Here is a 13,566-nt window from a genome sequence, read left to right on the forward strand (position 1 = left end):
ATGAGGTCTACCGCTACTTTAATTGATAACGTTTTTGTATCCACTTCTCTGGGAAACCACCTGTCCTCCAAAATAATATTTTCTGACCTGTCAGATCACTTTCCAATCCATCTTTCCTTACCCTCCCTATCAGCTACTCAACCCCGTAGAACTAATACCCCTACGTCTAATAGAATATATAATACTGTGAATATGAACCGGTTCACGGATTGTTTGAAATCCTTCGGCTGGTCCAAGATTTTGGATTGTCAGGATGTTAATTCAGCCACAAATAGTTATACACAGGGATTGAGTGATCTTATTAGTTCAACCTTTCCAGTTCGTAAATCAAACCGAAAAACTACCCATATACGCCCCAGGATGTCCAATAGCCTGATAATCTCTTCATACCGAAAAAAATGACCTATATAAGTTAGCTTGAAAAACCAGTAGCGTTATTGACCTGACTAATTATAAAAAATACAAAAACGTATATACCAAACTCATCCAGGAAGCAAAGAAAAATTATTATTATTGTTCAAAAATCTCTCACAGCAAAGGGAACTTGAAAAAAATTTGGTCTATAATAAATGAAATTCTTTCAAAAAAAGGGATTCAAGATCTGTACCTATTAACCTCAGGGACATCAGTGGCAGATTAACTGACCCAAGTTCAGTACCGGATGCTTTTAATAATTATTTCACTAATATTCCAAATGCTAACTCCTGTTCCTTTTCACAGTCAGTACACCCTAGCAAGAATCCCAGATCCATGTTTTTCTCTCCAACTGGTCGCAAAGAGGTGATTCAAGTTATCGAATCTCTCTCTAATAGTAGTACACCTGACTTCTTTGGCATAAGTAATAAGCTTCTTAGGACCGTATCTTCCTATATTTGTGAACCCATTGTGCACATAGCAAACCTGTCTATGACCAATGGAGTCTTTCTGGAAATATCTAAATCAGCAATTGTTATCCCGATCAAACAGTTCGTGGTAACGAACTGTAGTAAGGAGCGACCCGGCTCAATAGTAACCAAAACTCTAAAAAATGGAATTTTGATACCAATAGCTATATCAAAAGAATCGCATTTCAATGCTGGTTTTAAATATATAAGTTTCATCAAGTTTAGTCTTACCCATCAAAAGTTACGAGCCTGAGAAAATTTGCGTTATTTTAGAAAATAGGGGGAAACGCCCCCTAAAAGTCATAGAATCTTAACGAAAATCACGCCATCAGATTCAGCGTATCAGAGAACCCTATTGTAGAAGTTTCGAGCTCCTATCTACAAAAATGTGGAATTTTGCATTTTTTGCCAGAAGGCAGATCACGGATGCGTGTTTATTTGTTTTTTTGTTTTTTTTTTGTTTTTTTTCCCCAGGGGTGATCGTATCGACCCAGTTGTCCTAGAATGTTGCAAGAGGGCTCATTCTAACGGAAATGAAAAGTTCTAGTGCCCTTTTTAAGTGACCAAAAAAATTGGAGGGCACCTAGGCCCCCTCCCACGCTAATTATTTTCCCAAAGTCAACGGATCAAAATTCTGAGATAGCCATTTTATTCAGCGTAGTCGAAAAACCTTATAACTATGTCTTTGGGGACGACTTACTCCCCCACAGTCCCCGTGGGAGGGGCAACAAGTTACAAACTTTGACCTGTGCTTACATATAGTAATGGTTATTGGGAAGTATACAGGCGTTTTCAGGAGGATTTTTTTGGTTTGGGGGAGGGGTTGAGAAGAGGGGGATATGCTGGGGGAACTTTCCTTCGAGAATTTGTAATGGGAGAAGAAAATTTCCATGAAGGGAGAGCAGGATTTACTAGCATTATTTGGTAGGTCAGTTTAGATATAAAAGTTTAAATATTTCAACTTTGGGCCAATCTATGGTGAACATACAGATGGAAGCTCCAAAAATCACCCCGAAAATTGACCACATGCCTGAAATTAGATTGTGCATATTAAAATGTGCATATTTGTTCAGTTGAACATCACTTTCATAATGCCCCGGAAATTTCGCCTTGACACGTTAAGCCGTTCCAAAAATATTGTTGATGTGTGCATTTGACACCCTTTTCATCTTAATACTCTAAGCTTTACACGTGAAATTAGCTACACTTTGATTTATGATAATATTTGCTTGTGTTAATTTTGAGATGATTATTGATCTTAATTTTTTTACTTAATTATTACTAACAATTAATAATTAATTATTCATGAATTAATTATTGTGGAGAGACAAAATAAAACATGCATTAATTCAAAAACGTTCAGAAATTAAATAAAAGAAAAATTAAACGGAAAGTAAGGAGCGACATTAAAACTTAAAGCGAACAAAATTATTCCGTAAATGAAAGAGGTTGTCCCCTGCGCCACTCCTCACTCTTTACACTAAAGTATTTTTTTAATTTAAAAAGTACAGCTGGAAAATAATAACATGCATTACTTCAAAAACGTTCAGAAATTAAATAAAAAAAACAAGTTTTTTAAACTGCAAGTAAGGAGCGACAGTAAAACTTAAAACGAACAGAAATTACTTCGTATATGAAAGAGGCTGCTTCCTCATCAACGCCCCGCTCTTTACGCTAAAGTTTGACTCTTTCTCTCAATTCTTCTTTCTAAAACAGTAAAAAACTTTAGCGTAAAGAGCGGGGCGTTGATGAGGAAGCAGCCTCTTTCATATACGAAGTAATTTCTGTTCGTTTTAAGTTTTACTGTCGCTCCTTACTTGCAGTTTAAAAAACTTGTTTTTTTTATTTAATTCATAAAAAAGGCGATCAGTCTGAGATAAGCAATTATCGTCCAATCTCACTTCTCCCAGTTATATCTAAAGTGCTCGAGAGAATTATATTCCGACGTCTTTCTCCCTTTGTATTTGGGAATCATTCATCAGATTCGTTGATTTCTCCTCATCAATATGGCTTCCGTGCCAAATTTTCCACGTGGTAATACCGCATTCAGACTATCTATTTTCTGGGAAACTGGAAGCAGTCAAAATATGCTGTTTTCGATATACACATGTACAAATTTATAGGTTATTCCTGCCAAAACTGTACTGCCATAACCAACAACAACAACAAAAAAGCATGTATCATTTAGACAATTTACCATTTTTCTGTTAAGGCCAACATGAAAAAACTATTTTATCTTGTTTAACTATTCTTTTTCGAAAAAGGGGGAAGACACCTCAACAATCCAAGGAATCCCATCAGCAACAAATTAGCGAGGAAGACAAATTACCGATGCGTGTTTTTTGTTTGTTTTTTGTTGTTTTTTTCCAGGGGTGATTGTATCAAACCAATAGTCTTAAAAGATCGGAAGAGGGCCCTTTTGAACCAAAATCAAAAGTTGCAGTGCCCAATTTATGCCCTAGTGCCCTATTGATTTATTTAAAATTTCCCCTCAATATTGTATATGTAGTAGTGTGGAACTAGTACTACTAGTAGTAGTTTAGCAGTAGTAGTAGCGGTGGTAGTTATAGCTGTTGTAGTAGGAGCAAACATTACCTTCTTGGTCAATTAATTATCTCCCTTTTTATTTCCTGAAAATTCCAGATTAATATACTCAGCAGTCCTGAGTTATACCCTTTTGAAAACCCTTCGCTCACCTGAATGCCCTTCGTATTTTTAGAAAGTAAATGTCAAACGTGCGTACCTTTCTCTGTAACATATACTATATGTAAACAATAAACGAAAGGTCTTACTCACAGCCCTTGCCCTGAGGGCTGTAGGGGAGGGAGGGGGTTGGCATCCCCAAAGGTATAATTACTGGATCTTTGAGGAATACTGAAGAAAATGAATGTCTCACAACTTTTATTGGACATTTGTTTTAGGAAATTATAGGAGGGGGCTGTCCTCAAATAAATTTTGACTCTTAAAAAGACACTATAAATTCTAGTTTCCAGTCAGATGAGCCCAATCCAAAGTTTTACACAATCAAGCATTCCACAAAAAAACCTTATATGCTCCCGCGGCATAACTCATAACCAGGCACCAGGGCTCTGGTGGGTTGTTTCAACCCGGAATGCATAATGTTCTTTGAATTATTTCGAACAAACTGGCTGTCTCGCAATTTCAATTAGATACATATTAGGAAAAAGAGATTCGGGGTGGGGGGCAGTTGCTCTCTATCACTTTTGAATCTTAAGAGGTAACTAGAACTTCCAGTTTCCAATTAAATGAGTTTCCTTTAAAATTTTAACGAACACCCTTCCATAAATACTTTAAATGCCTCCGACGATAGTTACTCCTAGTTACTCCCCAATATTTTTGGTCACTTAATAGAGGGCACTAGAACTTCTAATATCCGTTTGAATAAGCCTTTTTCAGATATTCTAGGACTATTGATTCGATGCGATCACCCCTGGAAAAAAAACAAATAAACACGCATCTGTGACCTTTCTTCTACTAAAAAATTCAAAATTCTTCATTTTCCGAGATGGGACCTTGAGACTCCTACAATAAGGTTCTCAAGTGCGTTGAACTTGAAGATGTGATTTTCATTAAACTTCCTTGACTTTTAATGGGTGTTTCCTTCTTTTTTCAAAGTCAGCCAGATTTTTTCAGGCTCGTAGTTTTTGATGGGTAACATACAACTATATGAATGTTGTATATTTGGAATCAATATAAAGAGTCAAATCTTCTGATCTGTCACTGTCAGCCGAGTCATTTCTTACTTACACAATTCGTAACCACGAATTGTTTCATATCAGAAGTCAGTTGAGGAGAAGTGGAGAGCTAGCTATACAGAGATGAGTTGACTTTATAGTTGTCCGATAAAACTTGAACTTATCCACCCTGGGTAATGTATTGAGGATTAGTCTGGTCATTTAGCCCCTCAAAGTCTTCACCTGTATTTTTCATCGTCTTCATGATATGATATCTGTTGCAAAAGAATACGCCTTGGAAAAAAAGGAAAATAATAACAAATTGTTATTTAGTCTTATCAGCAACAGGCCCTCCCGGACCTCAGTTTCCCCCCTTCTCAAACCACAGTTTGCCCCCCTCCTTATGCGGAAATTTAGTGTCTTCAGTAATATTGTCAACACAAAGATGAGCCTGCATAATTCAAGCATCCATAAAAATGGGTCAGTTTTCTTTAGTAAATCTTAACTTTTATGGTACTATATGGCTCATTTTTCAATTTTCACTGTCATTTTCACTTGGTTTGGAACATTGTCTCACACTTTTACTCTGGCTTATAGGTTGAGACAAAGAGAAACTATGGTGCTTAAGCAAGACGTGTTCCGCTCATCACACGCAGCAATTTTTGGGAGATAATATTTTTTATGCGTTTGTAGTTCTTTTCAGGGACCCTGAGTACTTTACTTAGAGAAGTAACAGTATTGCAAGCTGAAACCTGAAATCAGAGTTACCAGGGTTGTCAGCTTTACATGTATTTGTTAAATCAAAATTGTCTATTACAAATACAGTAAAGGTGATATACAGCAGCGAAATACTTCTCCAAACATGATACACATTTCATAGCGCGCATAACTTGTATTTTTGAATGTAGGTAGATTATTCCCTAATCCCTAATCCCTTCTTTTCTTCATTCTTTTCATTTTTCTTCCACTATTCCGTGATCAATACGAGAATGTAGTAATAAGCGAGGGTTTTTAAAATTATTATAAAAAGAAATTTAACGACGCAGAGATGAAAATAATTTTTTCAGATATAATGAACTTACTAATTATTAAAAAATTGCAAAACATAATCACAAAGTTGAAATTTGTCAAAATTATTGGGTGCGAGGATTAAAGGTTCGACGGATATATGCAAGTTATGACGGGTTTTCAAATGTTTAAATAAATAAAAAATGATTAGGTGATTTGTTTTTAATGTGCTGCGGGGAGTTTTTTTTGTATATTTATTTTGAAGGTGTTAGCTAGTATTTACTTTGGCTTGATTTGTTTTTATTTTTATTTTGTCAGTGCTAAAGTATGTCACCAGGCATGTGCACTGGTTTGTCATATTTATTTATGTAATTGTTGCAAATAAAAAATTATCCATCTATCTATCTATCTATCTTAATTTCGTTTAGCTGCTCGATCTTATTAGCGTGAATAACTTTCCAGGGGGAAATTGTAATGGGAAATTTTCGGGCAGGGGATCTTCCAAAGGGGAAATTCTTATAAGGAGGGGGAAATACGCCAAACACATTTCTATTAGTGATAGTATACGCAGAACTTGACACGAACGCCATCTTCGCCTATTTTGATAAAAGCTAGGATTATTAAATAAGGTGCTGTTACAGCAAACGTAAATATTTACTGATTCTTAAAATTATATGGTTTTGAATCATTTCTTTTGTTTTCATCGAACCAAAACCAGCATAATGTTTATAAACGAACGCAGGGAAAGAAATTTAAGAAAAACCTTTATTAAAGCCCTTTATTAAAATTTACTCAAAATTTTAGCTTGGATGACTGCTTTTGATTATTTAGACATGTTTCAGCAGTAGAATTTTTTTTAAATTTTATTTTGAAACAATTTATTTGCAGACGTAAGATATTTGATTATCTATAAAGGCACGAGTCTTATAAAATTTTGACTGATTGATTGATAAATTATTTTCAACAATTCACAAAAATGATGCCCAAATCAGTAAAGTGATTTCCTAAAAGAAACCTATAATAAAAGGAGAGGGTACCTTGTGAGAAGAAACCTGAAGGGGTTGAGTAGCACATTCACTTTCTATTTATACGGTGGCTTCTTTTATCTTTGTTAAAAAAAAGTGGTATTGTTTTATTTAGTGTTAGTTTTTTTTTTAGATATTAAATCCCCTCTAACTCCTTAATTTAGATTGATTTTTACCTAGTGCTGTTTCTTAATTATTAAAATGATATTGGCTTGAATGTGTCTAGTTATAAGCATAAACGAGTACATTTGTAGAAGTAGCGTTATTCAGTCTTCCATATAAATTTCCCACAATCCGTCTTCTTCTTCTTCTTCTTTTTCAGCAAATGAGGGCTTTTCAGTCGAGAATATTCAGTCCTTTTCCTTTTGATTCACTCTGTGATATGAACAAAGATTTCTGAGCTCAGTGTGAAAGTATAGTCAGATAGAGTCTTAGCTGATAGTGAAATCTTGTGGTGTTTGAAACACTTTAACAGCCCGTGAATTAGAAATTCGTCTTTATAAGCTTCTTCTTCTGCTAAGGCTTATGGGCTATCCTGGTATGATTATTTAGCTGCCTTTGTGATTGTCTTTCAAATGCATGGGGAAACGCTCAAAAACCAATCGATACTAAACAGATTGGTTTTTCCCATGTTTTCGACAGGTTATGGGGCTAGAAATTTGTGCTGTTTTCCAAAAGACCTATTTTGCGAAAGTTCAAGATTTTGCGAAAGTTCAAGATTTTGTAGTTCCTGGATTTCATGAAGTTCAAGATTGCATGCGAAAGTTCAAGATTTTGTCGCTCTTGTTCACAATCATCAGTTTTTGATCTGACCTGAATTAAATGAAATGTTTTTAAATTTTGGCTACAATAAACGAACACAAGTACATGTTACCAGTATTTACACCTATCTTTTGAACACTTTCCGTTTCGTACCAATCGGTTTCTCATCGGTTTCCCTGTGCATCTGAACTGGCTATTAAAGTGAAGTATTAATCTGAGGACAAAATAACATCGAGGACATTTTCCTGAAAGTGAACGAAGCTACGGAAAAAAGTGGCTATTTCGGCGAGAATCACTGCTAAACTAACTTCAGTGCCCCCCTTTTCTCCCAAACAAAATGTTAAAGAAAAACTAAGCTCTCGAAGTCTTCAAAAAATAAACCCCTTCAAAAATAAAACCACTTCAAAAAATAAAACCACTTCAAAAAATAAACCACTTCAAAAAATAAGACCACTTCAAAAAATAAAACCACTTGAAAAAAATAGGCAAAGAAACCCTTGTTAAGGCGGCTAACGGAACGTTAGACTTTTTTTCTGTTTCTTAGCAAAAAATATAGCTTGATAGAGGTCCCTGTCAAAATATCTACTTTTTTTTATACTTCTCTTTTACTGGCTGAATATTATCCTTTCATTCGTCTTTTTTTTTCTTGCCTTCATTTTTTACTCATTTATATTTACTTAGAATAAACTGGGTGGATAAGGAGCGTACAAACAGGTTGACTTTAGGTTGTTTATTGCCATACGTTGTCAGTGGTAATAGTTATAGAACAACGGTTTACACCATTGCACTACTTTATGCTGTAGCAAGCAAAATGCTGTCAGATACAAACTTAAGTCATTTGTCACCTTTTTATGATCTTGAGTCAGTGATTTTCTCATAATTTTTTCTCTCTGTTTTTGTGCTCTACTTTTTTATTTTATTAGTGGGTAAGAAATAAATCATAACTATCATTATATTTCCAGATGATAAATGCACTAGAGCCAGCATGCTGGAGGTCCTATTAACCCTTGGAATGCGAACAAAATCCGATTCATCACTTCCTACCTCTATCAACAGGACTCCTGGAGAATCAGTGGCTTCACCAGCGTCTCCTTCAACTCGACATCGAATTATGAAGACCCTTGTAAAGAGGATGCATAAATATAAGGAAAGAGCTTTACATCCAGAATTTAAGAAATATTTAAAAGAGGAAAAGGGTACTGAAAACTGGGCATTTGATACAAAGAAAAGGATGAGCTTCGGTTCAGGCAGTGAAGATGAATGTATAAGTGAACAGCTAAATAGAGATGATAAACAAGCGGTGAATGAAAAATGTGCAGCTTCACTTGATGAAATTGAATATTTTGAAGAATATATTCGTAGCTACTTTAAGCATAATAATGTCGACACTCATCTCCTACCGTGGTTATTCAAAAGTAGTTGATTTAATAAAACTTAAGTAGTCTTAGTTTTGCTTTTTTTTTTTTTAGTTTTGGCTTTTTTAATAAACCAACAAATTTGTAAGTTACAGATCTTGTTTTTTGTATTTTTTAACTCTTTTTAAATCAATTTCTAATATATAAAGCTTATTAAAATAATATGTAGTTACATATATAAGTTACAATTACTATAATGCATTATTGTAAATTACTATAATTACGTAGATCATTAGAAGTTGTATTTAAAGTTGCAGCTAAATAAAGATGATAAAGACGGTGAAGAAACAATTTGTGGCTTCAGCTTCACTCGGTGAAATTGAATACCGCAATACATAGTTTTTTTTTGGTTAGTATAAATCTACGAAAATGGAAGTTGTGTTAGTTGATAGGTCCATTAATTGAATGAATAGCTAAAATCTAGCTAAAAATGAATAGCTATAGCTAAAAGAATAGCCAAAACTGAATGGATATAGCCAAGAGAAAATTTTTCAGGCGATATTTTTCCGGGATGAGAGCGGTCCATGGGGTGGGGAATTTTCTGGGGATTATTTTTTTAATACTTTTAAATTTAAAAATGTGGTCGTTATTAATCCGTGTAGGGAATTTTCCAGTGGTAGGGAAGATTTTCTGTCAAGGACAACTTTCTGGAGAATATTCCTTCACGGGGGTAATTTTCCTCTTGGGGGAAGCTATTCCGCGAGGGGTAATTTTCCGCAGGGGGATTATCCTTGAATTTCCTTTTTTTGAGTTTGCAGCAATATGCAACGGGCAGGCTAGTACTTAATAAAACAGATTTTCATGCGCATTTATGCAGTTTTTGGCAGTAACGGGGGCCAAGAAACTTAGGTAAAAAATCGGGAAAAAAAACCTAAAAAATAGGGCACCAAACAACTTGACAAGCTGTAGCTTCCTTTCGAAGGTGTAGTGGTACTTGTGAATCAATAGACTGTTAATATTTTGATCTTTACGTAGAAAAGTGACGTCATGCAACTGGTATTCATGCAAATTAGATTGTCAAGGATATAAATAGGATTGTCAAAATATTTTTCATCCAAGAGTATACTTTTTTTCCTAAAATGAAGTAATTTTGTAGTTTTGCGTATTTTGATCTGCAAGTGCCGACTCTCTCCTCACATCCTTTATCCTTAAAGAACCTACCAGAGCATGTTTCTTTATAACGCGTTGTGTTTTTACAGATGTTCTTTATTTTGTTTTCTGTTTCGTACTGTTAATTTTAGATTTATTTTAGGTCAATAAACTTAGTGAAGTTGTTTTATGTAGCTTTTGGCTTTCAATAGACAATTGCAACCGTTAAATTACGTTCAAAAGCCCTTATGAATAAAGTCGTATCCAGGGAGGAAGGTAACGAGGCTTAACTCTCCCCCCCCCCTTGAAATTTTAGCCAACTCATAAAAACGTAACAAAAATGCACATAGACAAATTGCGTTTAATACATTTTTTAAAGACTCTTTTGTAGACCCCCTCCCGAAACAAAAATCTTGAATACGCCCTTGCTTATGAAATATATTGCAATTAACCGCTTGTTTTTGGGACCTCGGAGCTCAATAAGCTGTGCTTCGTTCTTTGACAGATAGAAAATTATTGGTATATTTGTCTATCATCATAACCTAACAACGGTTTCGGTTAGTTCCAAAGGTTCTACGGGCTCGTGAAATTTGTACCTTTTTATGGCACTTGGTATTAACCAAGTGACATATAGCAATCGCAAATTCTGTCGGTCTGTCTGTCGGTCCCGGTTTTGCTACTTTAGGCACTTCCAGGTAAGCTAGGACGATGAAATTTGGCAAGCGTATCAGGGACCAGACCAGATTAAATTAGAAATAATTTTTCCGACTATTGTCCAATGGTTTTTAAATCAATCTATTGATTCACAGAATTTTGTTAGAGCTCATACCATATGATCTCCTGGCTCTTAGCTCTTCTCGCCTCGTCACAAGTGCCATATGAGCTCTTAGCTCTTGTTTTTTTCTTTTTGTAGGAAATCCATTTTATGTTCAAACCACATTTAATAGCTCATTGCAATGAATTTATTACACTTGTTCTTCTGTAACTTTTAGCGTTTAATAAGCAATTTTAGTCACTGAAATGCCATCAAAAACGTTTTTTTAAACATGTTAATTTATTTATTGGTTTATTGTGCTTCAGTGCTCAATCAGCTAAAATTTACTCTTTTCTAAACAGAAAATTCTTGGTGTATTTATCTATCAGGATAAATTAAATTCCTTCCTGTTTGGACTTTTCTTAAGAGATAGAGCTGCAAGATTTTTAACTCTAACTATTTTTTCATTTCAACTCTAATTATCAAACAGTTCGTGGTAACGAACTGTAGTAAGGAGCGACCCGTCTAAATAGTAAACAAAATTCTAAAAACCGGAATTTTGATGCTAAAATATACATCAAAAGAATCGAATTTTCATGCTGATTTTAAATATATAATTTTCATCAAATTTAGTCTTTGTCATCAAAAGTTACGAGCCTGAGAAAATTTGCCTTATTTTGGAAAATAGGGGGAAACACCCCTAAAAATCATAGAATCTTAACGAAATACACACGATCGCATTCGGCGTATCATAGAACCCTACAGCAAAAATTTCAAGCTCCTATCTACAAAAATGTGGAATTTCGTTTTTTTGCCAGAAGACAAATCACGGGTGCGTGTTTAGTTGTTCGTTTGTTGTTTTTTTCCCCAGGGGTCATCGTATCGACCAAGTGGTCCTAGAATGTCGCAAGAGGGCTCATTCTAACGGAAATGAAAAGTTCTAGTGCCCTTTTTAAGTGACCAGAAAAATTGGAGTGCACATAGGCCCCCTCCCGCGCTCATTTTTTCTCCAAAGTCAACGGATCAAAATTTTGAGATAGCCATTTTCTTCCACATAGTCAAAAACCATAATAACTATGTCTTTGGGAATGACTTACTCCCCCACAGTTCCTGGGGGAGGGGCTGCAAGTTACAAACTTCGACCAGTGTTTACATATAATAATGGTTATTGGGAAGTGTACAGACTTTTTCAGGGGATATTTTTGGTTTTGGGAGTGGGGTTGAGGGGAGTGGGGCTATGTGGGAGGATCTTTCCTTGGAAAGATCCTGAAAAGGGCGCAGGATTTTCTAAAACTACTATAAAGAAAAACAATGAAAAAATAAACACGGAAAAGTTTTTTCAATGAAAGTAAGGAGTAGCATTGAAACTTAAAACGAACAGAGATTATTACGCATATGAGGGGGTTCTAAAAATACTTTAGCATAACGAGCGAGGTATTTAGGAGGAGATAAATACCTCGCTCTTTATGCTATAGTATTTTTAGTAATTTCAACTATTTATTCTACGGCCTTTCTGATTCAGAGGTCATTCTTAAAGAATTGGGACAAAACTTACGATTTAGTGTAAAGAGCGAGGTATTAACGAGGGTACAAACCCCCTCATATACATAATAACAATTTAAGAATATAAACTTTTGTTACGTAAGTTAGTTCTTAAGATACGTATATTTTTTTACAAATAAAAACATTCGTTAAAAATTAAAATTTATAGTTGCCTTTTTATGTAACCGAAAAATTACAGGACAACTAGGCCTCCTTCCCCACCCCTTATTTCTCAAAATCGTCTGATCAAAACTAAGAGAAAGCCATTTAGCCAAAAAAGGAATTAATATACAAATTTCATTTTAATAATTTATGTGTGAAGAGCCAAAATCAAACATGCATTAATTCAAAAACATTCAGAAATTACATAAAAAAAACTAGTTTTTTTAGCTGAAAGTAAGGAGCGACATTAAAACTTAAAACGAACAGAAATTACTCCGTATATGAAATGGGTTGTCCCCTCTGCAACCCCTCGCTCTTTACACTAAAGTTTGACTCTTTGCCACAATTCTGCTTTTTAAAACAATTAAAAGCTTTAGCGTAAAGAGCGAGGGATTGCAGAGGGGACAACCCATTTCACATACGGAGTAATTTCTGTTCGTTTTAAGTTTGTCGCGACAGCCGTACGGGTACCTACCCAGTTTTTTACTCATAAATTGCGGGGAAAAGGTAAGAGGACCCTATGCATCTCTTGTTTTGTCCTTTTGAAAAAAACTAATTTTCTACCCCCCCCCCCCTGAAGAATAAAAATCGATGCCATGAAGGAGCGTCAGCCAACTTCGAAGCCACAAGGACCCTGAAGGATGTGGTCCACGTACTTTCTGCCAAAGAAGATTGAGGTAACGGCAGGGATTAATATTCTCTATACACGATGCACAAACACGGTGCACAAAGTGGCCATTTTGACATATCATAGTTCTTGGATCTCTTCACGTAATTGAACGGTGCAATTTGCATATCCCCAAAAAGAGGAACAACTTCTAAATTCTAGAATTGAATAAGAGGAGTACAACAGGGAGGTAAAAATTCACAAAACCTATTTTGTCAAAACCATTTAATTTTGTAGATTATGAAGAATTTTGAGCCTCTACTGAATCAATGAGTTTTTTTCTTTTTTTTTCTTGCATATTCTGAAAATTATTATTTGATTATTTTTTTTCATACCTGGCCAAAGTACTCCTTTAAACTTCATATAAAATTACACTAGGCAAAAGAAAAAACACTATGTGATTCGAATAAGTGAATATTCCTTTATCTCCTCTATATACGCAGGAGTCTATACCTATACCTATATATCTAATATTACCTATCTCTATACCTATATATCTAATATTCTCTATCCATCTATAATTAGATGGACCACACCATCTAATTTTCATTTAATTTATCTTA

At 34.9% G+C, this 13,566-nt stretch overlaps 1 long non-coding RNA gene across 1 annotated transcript in view; it reads right to left on the reverse strand.

The window, feature by feature from the left end:
* The window catches only part of LOC136029963 (uncharacterized), a 69,282-nt gene that overhangs the window by 50,969 nt on the left and 4,747 nt on the right, over positions 1-13,566 (reverse strand). The window lies entirely within an intron of this gene.

This window comes from Artemia franciscana, chromosome 8, assembly GCF_032884065.1.
Source record: "Artemia franciscana chromosome 8, ASM3288406v1, whole genome shotgun sequence".
NCBI lineage: Eukaryota > Metazoa > Arthropoda > Branchiopoda > Anostraca > Artemiidae > Artemia > Artemia franciscana.